This window comes from Megalobrama amblycephala, linkage group LG3 (genome assembly GCF_018812025.1).
Source record: "Megalobrama amblycephala isolate DHTTF-2021 linkage group LG3, ASM1881202v1, whole genome shotgun sequence".
In the NCBI taxonomy this organism is placed as follows: domain Eukaryota; kingdom Metazoa; phylum Chordata; class Actinopteri; order Cypriniformes; family Xenocyprididae; genus Megalobrama; species Megalobrama amblycephala.
The window spans coordinates 14,980,756-14,996,357 of NC_063046.1; the positions used below are offsets into that span (position 1 = coordinate 14,980,756).

Genomic DNA, 15,602 nt, shown 5'->3' on the forward strand with positions numbered 1-15,602 from the left:
TTAAAGGCACAATATGTAAGATTTTTGGATTAAAATATCCAAAAACCACTAAAACGATGTCATATATTTTGTTGTCATGTAGGCCCAAATGTTTCCAACAATGCTTAAATACAGAGAAATCAGCAATTTGAACCAGTGCAACGTCCCGTGTCATTGCGTCGCCTGTCGGTTACATCATCCGTGTTACCCTCAAAGTCCAGTTTTACTTTCGTAGAAACCATGGAAACACCAAAGCTGCTTTAATGTATTATGTGTTTTATTAGACAGGTGAGCAACTGTTTTGATACCTTCATCAACATTGTTATATAGCTCAACAGTTAGTCTTATTGTTTGAATCTCATGTTTTCTTGATTTACCGTGAGTAACATGTTTGTATCATGCCTCAGAGATGACACTATTTTGTGAAGTGGCTAACATAGCATAATCAGAAATAGCTTTATTTGTAGTAACAGTAATACAGCATTTGTTTAGTATGATTGTTTTGACCAAGACAAACAGCGCTGTGTTACCCCACAATTTTAATTCCTCAAATAAAGTGACCTGTATGAAAAGTAATTTAGCACTTGCGGCTATTTCATTAGAATGAAATAAAATTTGAAGTTAAATGATCAAACGTAACTGTAACAAAGTTCAGGTTCAGGGAAGAAGGAGGTGGACGTTAAACATAACTTTATTTGTAAAATAAACATAAACAACAAAATATACCACAGTAACTTTAACAAAACTTTAATACATTAGTTCATCCATGAACATGATTTCTGCCAGAGTCCCATCGGATTTCTTTCCATCAGTTGTGGAGGTGAAGATGACAACTCCCATGATTCCACCCTCATTTACTTCTTTGAAACTTACATACTGTGCCTTTAAAAAGACAAAAAATATGTCAAAGGTGTATATTTCTCCATTTCTTATAGCATACCTTCATTACGTGCTGTTAATTTTATTACACATTCTACTGATTTTTTTCTAGTTTCTCTCTTTCTCTCTCTCCTGATCTAAAATAATTTTTTGTTCTGAACTTCTGATTAATATTTGACAGCGACATTTCTTGGTTTTGGCAGAACTTAGGAAATTTTAAATGAAAACCCTCTATCATCATTTACTCATAATCCAAAGACAGCATTCACAAACCTCTCAGACAGTTTAAGCCTTTGTACATGGGGTAATAAAAGTACTTTTGGAATAGTCCAAGATAACCAAAGTGTCTAAAGAATGAAAATTATCCCTCAAATGAAATGAAAACTTGGCAGGTGCCATAGTCCCTCTTATAATGCTTCCCAAGTCACTTAATTTAAAACCCAGGGACAAGCGGATAACCTTAATCAGTGCAATATTGAATGCAATCACTTATTTCTGATTTGCAGAATTCTGGTCTTTGTTTACAGCAGAATTGCTTGCTATCATAATATGTGGCCTCTCCGTTTATTCAATGTCATCACATTTTTTTCGCATACTTTCGTTTATCTTTATTTTTATTTTGTTTTTCAAGACAGCCTACCCCATGTTATATTAAAAACATACAATCCTCTAAACCTTGTTCTTATTTTTCCTTTCATGCAGGTGTCACTCAAAGTACATCAGCAAGTAAAACCCATTTTCTTTCGATACTACTAAAGTACTCTTATAGAGGGGACCATTTGTTTTATGATCCACGTTTTGTGAGTAAAGATAAATACTGTTGATCGGTATCTCTCCATTATTATATGTGCTATTATATAGGGTGAATTGCCCTAATGTGGGACATTTTTTGCATTTCAGACTTCTGTGACATATTGCAATTTGTAGCCAAAACATTAAATTCACACACAATACCATTTTAAAAACCCCAGGATGTCTCCTAATCAAATCAAAAGATAAAATGGAGATAACACATTCATAAAAGAAATTATAGACATATTAGTGCTCTTAGTGCAAGTCGTCTAAAACAATCTGGTGTTTCCTAATGTGGGACAGTTGTATCCCTAATGTGGGACACTGAAAATTCTATGATAAAAGGCCAAAATCTATGATGATGATAATAAGAATAATGATGACAATAATGATAATGATGATAATAATAATAATCATAATAATAAAAGGTCTATGAAAAGGCCAAAGTCTACGATAAAAGGCCAAAATCAATTGATTCATGCAGAATAGTAAAAATCTTCTGAAGTTAGTAATTATCTTGGTTATGGATGGATTGATTGATAATTGAACATCATCAGAAAAATAATACAATATGATAGTTTTGATGCATTTATTGTAAAGACATTAGGCAACTATTTTCATAGGCTATGTTATGTAATATATAGAAAATAATTAAATGCACAGTCAGAATTCTTCACTGTTCTCTTCAACATATAGCCTAGGCTTATTTGAAGGCAAAATATCAAATCTTGCAACCTGCAAAAAATAAATTAAAAAAAACCTTGAACAAACTTTAGGCTAGATTTAACATTGAGTCAAAATTCATAAAAATGCTGCGAACTGCATAAATGTTTATTTGGCATAATGTTTTCTATTTCACTAAACAACAAACACACACAATCATTCTATTATTGCACAACAACACTAAAACACTGTAAATAACCATTTTTGTCCCACAAACCATGCCCCAATACACATTTTTGACTGACTAAAGTACTGTCCCACATTAGGCAATCATACTGTCCCACTTTTTGAAACCACATTTCCTAAAGTGGGACACTAGGAAATTTGATAAAAATATAAAATATATAGTTTACACATACAATGTTATAGTATTTTTTGATGGACATACATTTCATAAGCACATTAGGCCAAAAGATATCATGATTTTTTTGTTTAAAATTAATTTATACTCCTTAATGTCAAGTTTGTCAAAACTCTATGTCATTGACCTTTGGGTGGCTTTCACACAAGGTCCTTCCTTTTTGATGATTGCTACAGTCTCATATATGACTGGACATTTGAGAGGCTATGTGATTTTGACCACATGGCACCACAGCTTCAGATAACCTATAGTTTCACTGACATTCATGTATTTATGCGGGACCTACAAACACTAAACCTTAGGTGTCCCACATTAGGCAGTGTCCCACTTTAGGGCAATTCACCCTATATGTACCTGTGGACACCAATGTAGAGAAAATGAAAACAAAAGGCGGCATTGTTGTGGGATTAAATTCAGCTTCACCGGCCCGAACCTCAGAACATTCCATGGTGTCACATAATACTGTCAGTTTCCTATTGGAAGTGCCAGCATAGAAGGAATGAGTGTGCTGGCAAACTGTGTGTGTGACTATGTCTTTCTTTCTTTCTTTCTTTCTTTTTTCTCCTTCTTCTTCTTTCTTTTTTCCCCTCTGTCTGTGTGTGTGTCTGCGGTGTTGGTGGTAGTGGTCTGGATAAGCTTATGATACTCTTGGAAAAATGTTGGATTTTTATAGAGTTATCCCTTATTTTTTTGGAATGCCTTTTCCGTCATTCAGGAGCCTGTAAGCACCTTATTTGCTTTATCATTTTATCACCATATGTAATATTCTGTTAAACAAGACAACCATATGCTGTCCTGCCATATGCTGCTGCATGGAGTGTGTGCCATCCAGTAAAGCAGCATTGACAAGAGGCAAATATTCCTGCCAATGGAACGTTGTCCGTGTGTCTCTCAGGATGTACGGCAGCTGCCCGCTCTAGTGTGTAGCTCTGGGAAACCAGTCTACATTTGGGTGTGCCAGAATACATGGGCAGGGTACTGACAGTGAAATAACTCACCTGTTCTTGGCAAAACACTTTCAGGATTATTTTTCTTGTACATTTTTTCCTATTTGTTTAATGGATAGTTCACCCAAAATTAAATGTATGTCATCATTCCCATGATCATAATTAAAAAATAAAATATCTCAGTGAGGTTTTTGTCATTAAAATGAAACTCAATGGGGTCCAAAACAACTCTGGGTCATTGTATATAAACAGGGAGCAAATAATGTCCGAATTTTTATTTTTTGGGCGAACTATTCCTTTAAGAGAGCCACGATTAACTCGACTGGCTCCTGTTCTGATCGTAAATATTGTAAACTATAAATTGATATTGTCATTTTGATCACATGCTGGCAGTTCTGTATTATTAATAGAGCTCTTCAACTTAGAGCGATGCTTGATTGCTTTTTGAGGTAAAGAATGACGTTACAGAATTTAGTATTTATTATAGCCTTGGTTTTGGTGCGTACAAGTCAATTGTGCTACTGTAAAAGACAAACCAATGTATGATTGACCACAATCATCATGAGTTTACCAGATGAGAAGGCTTTTCCTAATATAGTTTCCTTTCTGTTGCGTAGGGATAATGGCATATAGAAGCCCGAATGCTAATGACTTTTTGAGCTCAGTCACTTGGATAGTAGAGATTTCATTTCCAGCTGTAGCTATGGTGCAGTCCTGCTCTGTCCTAATGGATCTATGGCCTCGTAACTTCACTTTTTGAATTTTCCCCAACAGATGCCAGACCACACCACAACTTAGTAAATGTGATGCATTTGAAATTACTGTACCATAGTTAAATACAGGCCACTTTATATGTGGACCCTATATAGTCAGCCATTTGTAATGCATGTATTTTGATATTTTCTGCACAGTTTGCAATATTTAAACTTATTTGGACATATGTGTCTTTAAGAAGAATTAACAGCTATGGTTTAAGGAAAAGCCTACGCATTTAGTCTAATGCATTTTCTTGGTATAACGGTTGCTCGGTATATTGTATGAATTATAGTTTAATTTTTACTTTAATAAAAAATATTTTTTGGACAGTGCTTTTAAATGGATTTTTAAATAAAATTTAGAGACAACTTCTGTGAGAGGTTTTTCAGTATAGTGACCGAATGCTGTTGACTGTTAGCATTCTAAAATTCTGAGAAATTGCATCTTTTAATTCATCCTCTTTAAAGCACCACTGCTAGCCATCAAGGCAAAAAAGTGCAATAAAAGGTAATAAATATATTTCACCTATTTTTTTTTTTTTTTTTTTTTTTCTGTCAGTTACTCAGTGCACACTGAATTAAAGATCGTGCAGCCCTGCAACTTTTTTTTTTGTTTGTTTTTTGGCCTGTGTAAATATGTACTGTGGACGTATGTCTTTGGATATTGTGTCTTGTCTCAGTTTTTTTCTCGTGTTGCTTTTTAAGATGCTGCGTCAGACTAAAATAGTTTTATCATTTTTATAGGCCCTTGTTCCATTTTTCTGCAATCTGTCAAGTTGTTTTTGAACACAAGAACATCCTATTCTATAATGTCTCCCTTACTGGACAGTGGACACACCCATCTTAGGTCATGGAGTACTAAACTAATCAGCTGATGAGTTAATACTGCTGTTAAATAAGACACCCATCCAAAATATGCAATGCCTTGTCCTCAAACGCCCCTAAGAAATGCACCTTAATAGGTTTGTTTACATTAATTTCCCAATCCAGTTTCAGATTCTGAAAGTTCTGTTTATATGAACTCTAAACTTTGCAATCTGATTCATATTCATTTTTGTTCACATGTGCATTACATGTATACCAAACATATGAACTATAAAAGCATGGCAGTGTGCACAAGGTATTTTTGAATCTCATTGAGAAAATAGCCTGATTCATGTGTTACATACTTCATTTTTGATGTATCATAATCTGATGATCAGATTATATCAGGTCTACACACCATCCCTTTCAATCTGATCGAAATTGTATTCATATCAAGCACAATCTGAGCTAAGCCTAAATTGATCATAGAACCATCGTCACCAATGGAGCTACGATCAACTTAGGCTTACAATGCTTTTGGGAAACACTACCCAGATCAATTAAGTGTGTTTACATGAAGTTTTTTCAATCTGATTGAGCCACCAATCCAATTACCAATCCAATAAATGGATTATTGGGGTGTATCATGTAAATCTGGCTACTGATATTTGGTGGACCTGACCCTAAACCAGCCTAATTAATTACACAGTGCTTTTTGTACTTTTAAGACCAACTAGTTATTCATATGTAGTTTTGAACATCACTAATTCTGACCTCACAAGAAACACATGTTGTGTCAGCTGGTCCAGTAGGGCGTTGTTGTAAGGAGGCCCAATTTACCATTGTGTCATTGTGTGTTTAACCTTTGCCTCCATGTCTCGCTGCTCATTATAGAGCTATAGTCATCTGCTCGAGATGTTAAATCGAGGTCATTAAATATCCCAGGGTGCTTTTCCAAAACAGTAGAGCTATAACCTCAACGTCTTGGACAAATTTTCCCAGTTGGCCTTCGTCAATCACAGCCTCCTCATCATCCCCACATACAGTATAACTGGCTAAATGAGTCTCCTCTCCACTGATAGCTGAAGTGATGTGCGTTGTGATACATTGTAGATGCCATCACGTCATCCAGGTGGATGCTACACACTGGTGGTTAACAAAGTGCTAAATATAAGTAATTATTATATCATTACTTATTATTACTCATGTACTCTTGAGGGAAAGCACTCTTTAAGTGTAAATTAGCCCTTGGCCAGGCCTAGTTGCACAATGCAAGCTGACATTAATGAGCAGTGAGCGATCTGGTGATTTAGAGGTGGGGCAGCTCCACTCCACACTCGGAAAATAAACGCAAATAATAGATCTCCGGGCTGTAATTAAACGGATTGTGATTCAACAATGAAGTCATGAGCGTGTCATTTAGCTGGAAGTTATGCAGCCTGTGAGTCACATTAAGGAGTGTGATCACATCTCCCTACATGGCGAGACTCGCGACCATTCCATAGTAACACGTTGTGGTTACCTGCGAGCGGTGGCGCGGACTGGCACGCTGGATGATGACGTGGCAAGCTGCTCGTGCGGTCCGGAGGTAACCCACTGCTCTGTGCTTTGTGAGCTCGTGCTGAATTAACTATTGTGTAGGGGTTTTCATGGGCCAGGTAAATGAAAGCCAACTAGTATTTAGCCGTAGTCTTGAATAGAGCCGAGTTGGTGTGTCTCACTCGAAAGTAAATATATTGCCTGGTTTAGAAGTTCTGTTATGACACTTTTTTTTGCTCCCAGGGTAATACATTTCAGAGACGTGCTTTCAAGAGACAGTTAGTACCATTAAGTGTACTTGTGTATTCAGATCAAATAATAATGTCCATTCCTTCACTGATGTCATAACAGTCCACTGTTGTATTAGGTTTTGTTTATTAAAAAAGCTTTTTAAACATACATTTATTACATTATGAGATTTTTGTATAATACACTGTAAAAAAAAAAAAAAAAAAAATGGTGAAATCAAAGTTCATCATCACAAGCTGATCTAAATAGAAATATATAGAAGGTGCACACAGTGTCATGCGCACATTCTGTTAAAACTCATTTTTTACAGCGTAGAACCATTCTAAAATGTGCATGTTTTACTGCGCTTCTTTTTTTTCTTTTTTGTAAGTGCACACGCAGAGCTGGAGTCACACACTCAGCCGTTAGGGAACAAAACACACGGCAAGTGAGTATCATGTGAATATCATGCTCAATTAGAGCACCAACAAATAGAAACATGTTTGTCTTTTGTCAACCCAATTCGGTACAAGAGATCAAGTTGCACACGCACAGTTTTTGGTGATGGTAGCTCAGTTAGATTTGATTAAATTAAATTTGTCTCCCCCTTCTTTTTCTTCCTCATTTTTTTACCTGTGAACCCAGTGCGGCACCCCTGCTGTAAAGGCCAGAACTAATTATGCCGTTTCTCGCTCCTAGATTTTCACACCACTGCCTGGAACATCTGCAGCCTGTCATGTAGCATCCTATTCATTTCTACTTAATTTGATCCTAATATGTGTCTACATGAGGAGCCAGATGTTGCCAGAGACTGTGGCACTGAAAGTTTTGTTTTAGAGAGTTTGAACCTTGCATGGGAATTTGAACCCTCGCTTTGCGTGGCGTGTGTAGATGGCAGGCAAGATTATTTCCATAATCATTAATATGTAATAAAACATGGTGATTTTTTTCCTTCTCTCTCTCTTTGCTTCAGTCTGTCAGAACACGTAGCAATCCATCCTAATTTGACATGCTTCCCTTGGGTGGGACTGAAGTTGTTTTTCTGTCATTAATTCCACATTTTATTTTTCATTTTTAAGGGATGCTTACCATCTGCGCTGACCATAAGAAGATCTAGATCCACAGCTCACATAATTATCTATTCTGCTCTAAAATTATTAAAATGTATTTTTTTGTAATGTTTTATATTATTATTGCAGAGAAAACATACATTGCCCCCCCCCCCCCCCAACATCCCCAAAAGATTTAATCCTAATGCATATGAAAAGTGGGCAATATGATATAGTGTTTAATGAAAAAAGTCTGTAATGAATAGATTCGATTACATCACTTAGTCTAGCAGAATTTTGTAATGTCGCTCAACATATTTCACATTAGAGTGATTTACACAGTATCAAAGCTCTTTGGCACTTTTCCACTATTTTAGTACTTCACATGATGGATGTCAGCTTCAACTGAGACCTTCGTGTTGTTTTCCTGTTGCAGTTCATTGGGGGAGAGGGTGCATGGCTCAGCACTTGTCTGATTAAGGAGATGAAAACCCTCATGCTTCTCTCATAATAAGCACCATATGTTGCCCACTGGCCCCTCACTTGTGCCTTGTCATATCGAGAGGCTCCCAGACATGCCTCTTGACATGCCCTGCATCAAGCTTCTGGCCTGAACTAATGAGAAAAGTGTTTAGCGCTGGCGAGCACATCCCCGGTCCTGAGTGTGAGAGAGGCGCGTCGCTGGAGAAGATGTGGGCCATATGTCCCAGAGTGCCCAGCCCCCTTTCCTCTGCGTTGGCATATGGAAGGCATCCTCCCCTGATGGCACAAGGTCCAAAACATGGAAGACAGAGCGGCGAATGTTAGCTGCCGAGACTGAGGTGTTCTCGTCGTTGTCAGAATCGCCACGGATTTCCAATTACAGTCTGTTTCATGAATTCAGAGTTTTTGTTGAACATGAAGCTAAGCTTTCCATTACGATATTCTTTTAATGACTTTAATGTGGCTTACATGCTGGCAGAACAAAAATGTAGTAGTCACCATGGACAATGATGACTTACACTAATGCAAGTACTCGGACATGCCATTTTTTTTTTTTTTTTTAATTATTAATATCTTGAACAGATTGGTGGGTCAGTTGCAGCGTTTCTTATATATTGTTGTTGCTTGAGGGAAGTCGAGTGTTCCTGTCAGGAGACATAGATGTTGATTCAGACTCCCACCATTGAAACGTACACCCATGTGTCTAGAGAGGCATCTGCTCCTGTTTAACCCCACCGGTTAGCATTAAGGGAAGCGGCAACCCGCACACGGCCTACGCCCGCTCCACGCCTGTCCCATGATGTAAAAGAGCATGGGGCTGCAGCTCACCGAAGGAAAAGGGGGTTGGGACAGAAAGCTGTCTGGGTTTTGTCAAGCATTGCTAGCAATAGTTAATGGTTTATCAGCGTTGATTTCTAATTGCAGACTCACTAGATGTTCTGGGTAAAGTACCATGTACTGCCTGGTAACATAAAAGACTTCTCAAACCACATATGTCCCATTTGTTCACTATAATGAGCACAGAGTTATATTGACAATGACAAGGAATAGGCTGATTGATCTTGAAGTATTGATACTTTTAATTTTATGTGAGAGATTGATTTGTGTGTTGTTTTTGCCTTGACTAGTGATATATATATATATATATATATATATATATATATATATATATATATATATACACACACACACACACACACACATATATATATATATATATATATATATATATATATATATATATATATATATATATATATATATATTTTCATGGTAAATGTATTTAATTAAAAAAAATTTGAGTGGCAAATCAGCATATTAGAATGATATCTGAAGGTTCGTGTGACATTGAAGACTGGCGTAATGATGCTGAAAATTCAGAACAAATGTCACACACAAACCTGTATAAGTTTATTTAAATTAGAAGTTGTTAAAAGACTGATTTGTGTTTTGAAAAAAAGTCAGATCATTAACAATTTGCATATTATAAATGATGGTTATAATGTCAATTTTTAAATGGCTATGATTACACAGTTTTTCAGAAAATGCAAAAATATTTATCATTAACGTTGTACTTGTGAACTTTGTGTCAGATAAAAAAAAAAACTGGCATTGTTCCTCTTTCTCTGTATTTCTTCACAAGTAGCCTTAAACATGTGTGTCTCTCCTCTCTGAGGTGCTGGTTTCTCATATCTTAAAGTTTTTATTGTGGTTTAGCAACATGTCACAACTAGAAAAAGCCAGAATCAAAGATACAGACTCATTGACACACCCATAATTATTGATCTTTTTCATCCACACATTTGTAGTGCTCCTCACAGCACTACACAGAGCTCAGTGTCTCATGTAAAGACTGTCAGAGAGTGCCAGCCGTGGCTTTGTGCTCTCAGTTTCAGTGCTGTCACACCAGATGACTGTGCAGGTTCTTCAGGCGAATGGGGCTGTCAGCTGACTTCATGCTCATTGTCTAACATTCTCACACACTCTGCCAATGAAAGCTTTGCCCCCTCAGGCAAAGTACATGGCAGCCTGCTTTGTTCTACATGCTACTGAAACGCTGCTGCTCTCCTGCTAAACTGGGAGCGTCCGATGCAATTAATGTAACAGAGAAGAAATCTCACTCTGTGATGCAGAGGCAGGATTCTGCTCACATTCTCCTTTTAATTAATTTTGAAATACACTAAATTATTTCCGTGCGTGCAAGATGTTGAAATGGCTATATGGAATTTTTAGGGGAGTGTGGGGTAAGATGTGTCAGTGCATAAGCGGTGTCAACTGTAATTTTGACTCTTGTTTTTTTAGGAAGGACCCATCGCATACAGCTGCCTGTGACCTGAAAGATGCACATGAGAAGAATGCTTCTTATGCTGAGGTCAAAATTTCTTTCCAGATTCAGAGGTTAGTGCTGGCAAAGAAAAAAAACAACCATTCAAAGATTGTGGTGTATGAAATATATGATATATATGGTGTGTGTGTGTGTATATATATCATATATATATATAGCTCCAGACTAACATTTGAGAGCAGTGGCAGAGATCAACTGGTTATACTGGTTATTTTATTTATTTATTTATTTATTATTATTATTTTTTTAATAAAAGTTTGTTTGCCACAAAGTCATGCCAAGTCACCTTTTTTATACTTACAGACTGTGTCAAAGCAGCTTTACAGTGATAACAGGAAAATAATTTTGGCTGCAATTTCACAGCAGCTCTAGAAGAAAATGGGGTTACACTTTATTTTACAGTGCCGTAGTTACATTGTAATTACTCAAATAAGTACTGAGTACTATTAATTAATTACATGTACTTACTATAGAGTTACAGTTAGGGTTAGGGTTTGGTTTAGGGTTAGTTAATTGTAATTATGCATAATTTACTGTTATTACTATAATAAGTATATGTAGTAACGTGTAACTACGGCACTGTAAAATAAAGTGTTACCAAAAATGGTGTCCTTGTCCAGCTTAAGTAAGTTCAGTATTGATTAATTCCGTTGTAAACATCATTACTTATTAATTTAGTTTGTTTATCTATACAGCAGCTCTGGAGAGAACAGTGATGTCATCGTCCAGCTCACTTCAATGTGCATAGAATTGTGTGCAGGAAGATCAAAAACATTGTTGAATATCTAGTGTGCCCAACTAAGCAAGGCAGAGAAAACAGTGGCAAGGAACCCAAACTCCATCAGGTGATAGAATGGAGGGGGAAAAAAAAAACCTTGGGAGAAACCATTAATGCAATAGGCAATATTAGACAATATCAGATATATGGTGAAGAGTAAATTATATTTCATAATATAAAAAACAAGGAATGATAGTAAATAGAGATTCAAAATAGAGCTATACGGAGCTATAGACGCAAACCACTCAACTGCGAGGCAGACAATCGACAATCAGGAGCAATAAATCAGCACAAAGTGTTCCTTCATCTTTAAACTTATAGTTTTACAAAACATCGCATTGAAAATCAGTTTCAGTTAGTGTTACTCACTGGAGATCCTTGGCTTGTATAACTTGTTCATTCATGGCACAAAATATATCTCCTGGTTTCCACATCAGCACTGTTTGATCTGATACCTGTAGTTTATAACAGAGAGTACTTTGCCGAATGTAAATGCTTCCCACTAGATCTCACTGCGATGTTATTAATTCTGCGGCAAATTCAACGCTTTCTCGTTGGATCTCCCAGCGATCTGTAGTAACAGTGTCACGTGATCTAGATCGCCGCTTGAGAACCTTCAGCTCACTCTGCGTTGCGCTCATAGGTTGCACTGTTTATTACTGGCCGAGCTGATAAACGGTCTGCACTTTGCAGCTCAAACGAGTGGGGTGGTTTCATTCCGCTTTCGTTTTGTTTGCCGTTTGATGTTTCTCATATGCATTATGTGCAACAGAAATGGCGGCTCTCATCAGTTGGGCAAGGTGATGGTGGCAACAGTGCGACCGCAAACAAAATTTAGTTGCACCAGCAGGAAAAAAGGTCACAAAATGCGACCATTTAGGTGCAGTCTGGAGCCCTGTAAAAAAAAAAAATAAATAAATGTGTATATATATATATATATATATATATATATATATATATAGTTCAAACATTGTATATTTTATTTTATTCAAACATATTATTGTTATTATTTATTTATTTCTTTATTTTACATATAACATTTTACAAATTTATAGACTTACAACTGAAATACAACTAGATTTAGATATTAGTTGTTTGTCTTTTTTTTTTGCTTTGTGATAATCTTACTAAAAGTCTTAAAGGTGACACTCAAATTTTTACTGGCTTTCACTGTGATCTATTTGAATTGGTTATTAACGCTGCACTCTGATATTTCTGAAATCTATAATTCATCATCAGTCACTGTTCATGTGACCATCTCTTCGATAGTGCTCCTGGAGGTGTTTTGAGCCCTTCATTATAACTCTAGCTTTAGTCTTTGGGGAGAAACACGCGGCCCCGTCAGTCTCTCTCCACTCCAGCACACTCACATATCAGAGAGTGTTGAGCAGACGCCGAGAGTGGCGCAGAGACCGAAAACACGTCAATAGAGAGTGTGTGTGTGAGCGGGTGCCAGTGTGTATGACGGGGAAATTAGTAAAAACAGTAGAAGTCAGAAAGATCATCGTGGCAGGACTATGCTTGAATTGTTACTTGTAACTGACTGAGAGAGAAAGATAGACGAAGAACATTGTTCCTGCTGAGAGAGAACAGACAGAAGAAAAGGAAACAAATCGGAGTCACATAAATATAAATGTATGAAATGGTCATTATTATTTCATACAAATGCCTTTCTTTGCTTGAAAAATTTAAGCTGGAGCAGCAGTGCCAATGCAGCGTATGTCAGAAAAAAGCCAAGGGACCACAGATGATTTAACTGGGAGAGGAGAGCGTATGCAAAAACCACATGTGCAACAGCCAGCAGTAAACAGTAAATATGTGGTCAGCTTGGCAGGACACTGCATTTTCTTTAGAGTGCACAGACAATTTGTGTCAAATAAGAAGAAGGCAAGCTCTCTCTCTCTGGGTCTGAGGAAACACCCTTTTCTGATTTTGTAAGTGACTATTTTGAGGCCGTTTGTTGTAGGGTACACCCTGCTAAAACTAACTGCTGTACTGCGAAACTTCCACTGTTAAATGTAAAAGTAGGTTATATAGAAACAAGTGACTTATGACAGTGTGTGTGTGTGTGTGTGTGTGTGTGTGTGTATATCTTTTATATATATATATATATATATATATAAGATAGATAGATAATGCAATAATTCCCCTGAATGCATAAAATATCAGTGTTGGGCAGGATACTGGGCGAGGATAATAAAAATATCAAATCTATTAGTTTAGCTACATTAGCAAAACTAATGTTGAACTAGATAAAAGTTAAATTTTTCTTTACAGTGTATAAGACATACAGGATTGTCTGTCAGCTGTTTAGTTGATTTTTATTAGCTTGCCTGATATATGTGAATAATTGCATTTTAATAAAGATTTATGAAATTAACTAATAGTAAATGTAATTGTATGTCAATTAGTTTTAATTTTCCCTTACTATTTGTTGTGATCACCTTACAAAAGCCTGCATCTAACATTCTGTCATTAAACAGCTGCTACAGATGAACGGGAGGTCAACTCTCTCTCTCTCTCTCTCTCTCTCTCTCTCTCTCTCTGTAATGTCAGTGGCAATGTTAGCGTGGATAATGTTGGGCAAATTCTGTCTATATTCAGACCAAACCTTTATCTCTTCCCCAGTCTGCAGAGCTGCTTTCAGGCACATTACATTTCATAATGATTTATTAGGACAAATGTGAGAGGGAGGTGATTGGTGTGATAAATATTTACACTTTGAGTTGGGGTGGTGTTTTTGAATACATACTACATAGCCTTTTATTTAGGAGCCAGATCTTTTTGTCACATTCTATAACTCAAGCAACTGCTCTCTAAAAACATGCATTGCCTCATCATACAAAAGCTGGATTTTAGCATAATTATTTGTTGCCACCAACACACCATATGCATTTACACCATGTCCTATTGATTCAGCCAATGTTGCATTTCACGACTGACGTTTTTGAAAAACAGGGAGCCTAATTAGAGGCCTGGCTGATGATGCTCTGTCCTCTCAGTCCATCGTGAGGAATTAACTGTCTCTATCTCCGCATTCTTCTGCCGCGGCATCATTGACCATCTGCACATAAAAATAAACAAGAAATGATTTTTGTGCCTCTGTAGAACCCTCACAGCAGTGGCACCTTTGATGTGTTCTCCTTGATCTGTTTGGCCCATGGTGTCATATCCCCCTGTGATGTACGGGATTAATTAGGTGGAACGGGTATTTATCCGTTAAAATCATAATACTAATTTACCCAATGCACTGTGGTGCCTCTGTGGGTGGTGGTGGTGGCTTAAAGTTTTTTCTTCTTCTTCTTGCTTGAGAAGGTGCTCAGCCTCACATGTGTCAGATTAATGCTTTCCATACAAAACACAGCAAACCCAAATTACTGGCTCTGATCAATTCGACTCTTCTGCTCTGATGGTGCACTCCTCCTGTTTTCTTTTGCTAGTCTAGAGAATAAACCAAGATCAAAAAATCATTATAAATAAATCTTTAAAAAAAAGAATCCATTTAAATATAATATGTTAAGTATGAATATTTGTATTGTTTTATATTATGTAATATTATATTAATATACTAATAGTAATTAATAATTATTTAAGTGGTCCTATGTAATTTAAAATGGCACTGCACTATTTCAGTATTATATGGTAATATATATAAAAAAATATATATATATATATATATATATATATATATATATATATATACTATAATATAGTATTTTGCATTCGATTAAACCAAGATCAAAAAATCATTATAAATAAATCATTACAAAATTAATCAATTTAAATATTATATGTTCAAATATTTTTATTGTTTTATATTATGTAATGTTATATTAATATACTGTACTAATAGAACCACTTAAATAATTATTAATTACTATCTAATTTAAAATTGAAAAAGAATACTCACTTTTTTTAGTTGATGTATATGATGGCATTGT

General features: G+C 36.2%; 1 protein-coding gene across 4 annotated transcripts in view; it reads left to right on the forward strand.

Moving 5' to 3' along the window:
* Positions 1-15,602, forward strand: part of LOC125264640 (vitamin D 25-hydroxylase) — a 204,837-nt gene that overhangs the window by 28,147 nt on the left and 161,088 nt on the right. For all 4 annotated transcript variants that reach the window (XM_048184171.1, XM_048184172.1, XM_048184176.1 and 1 more), the window contains one exon: positions 10,841-10,936. The gene's annotated coding sequence lies outside the window, so the exon portion shown is untranslated. The remainder of the gene's footprint in view (positions 1-10,840; positions 10,937-15,602) is intronic.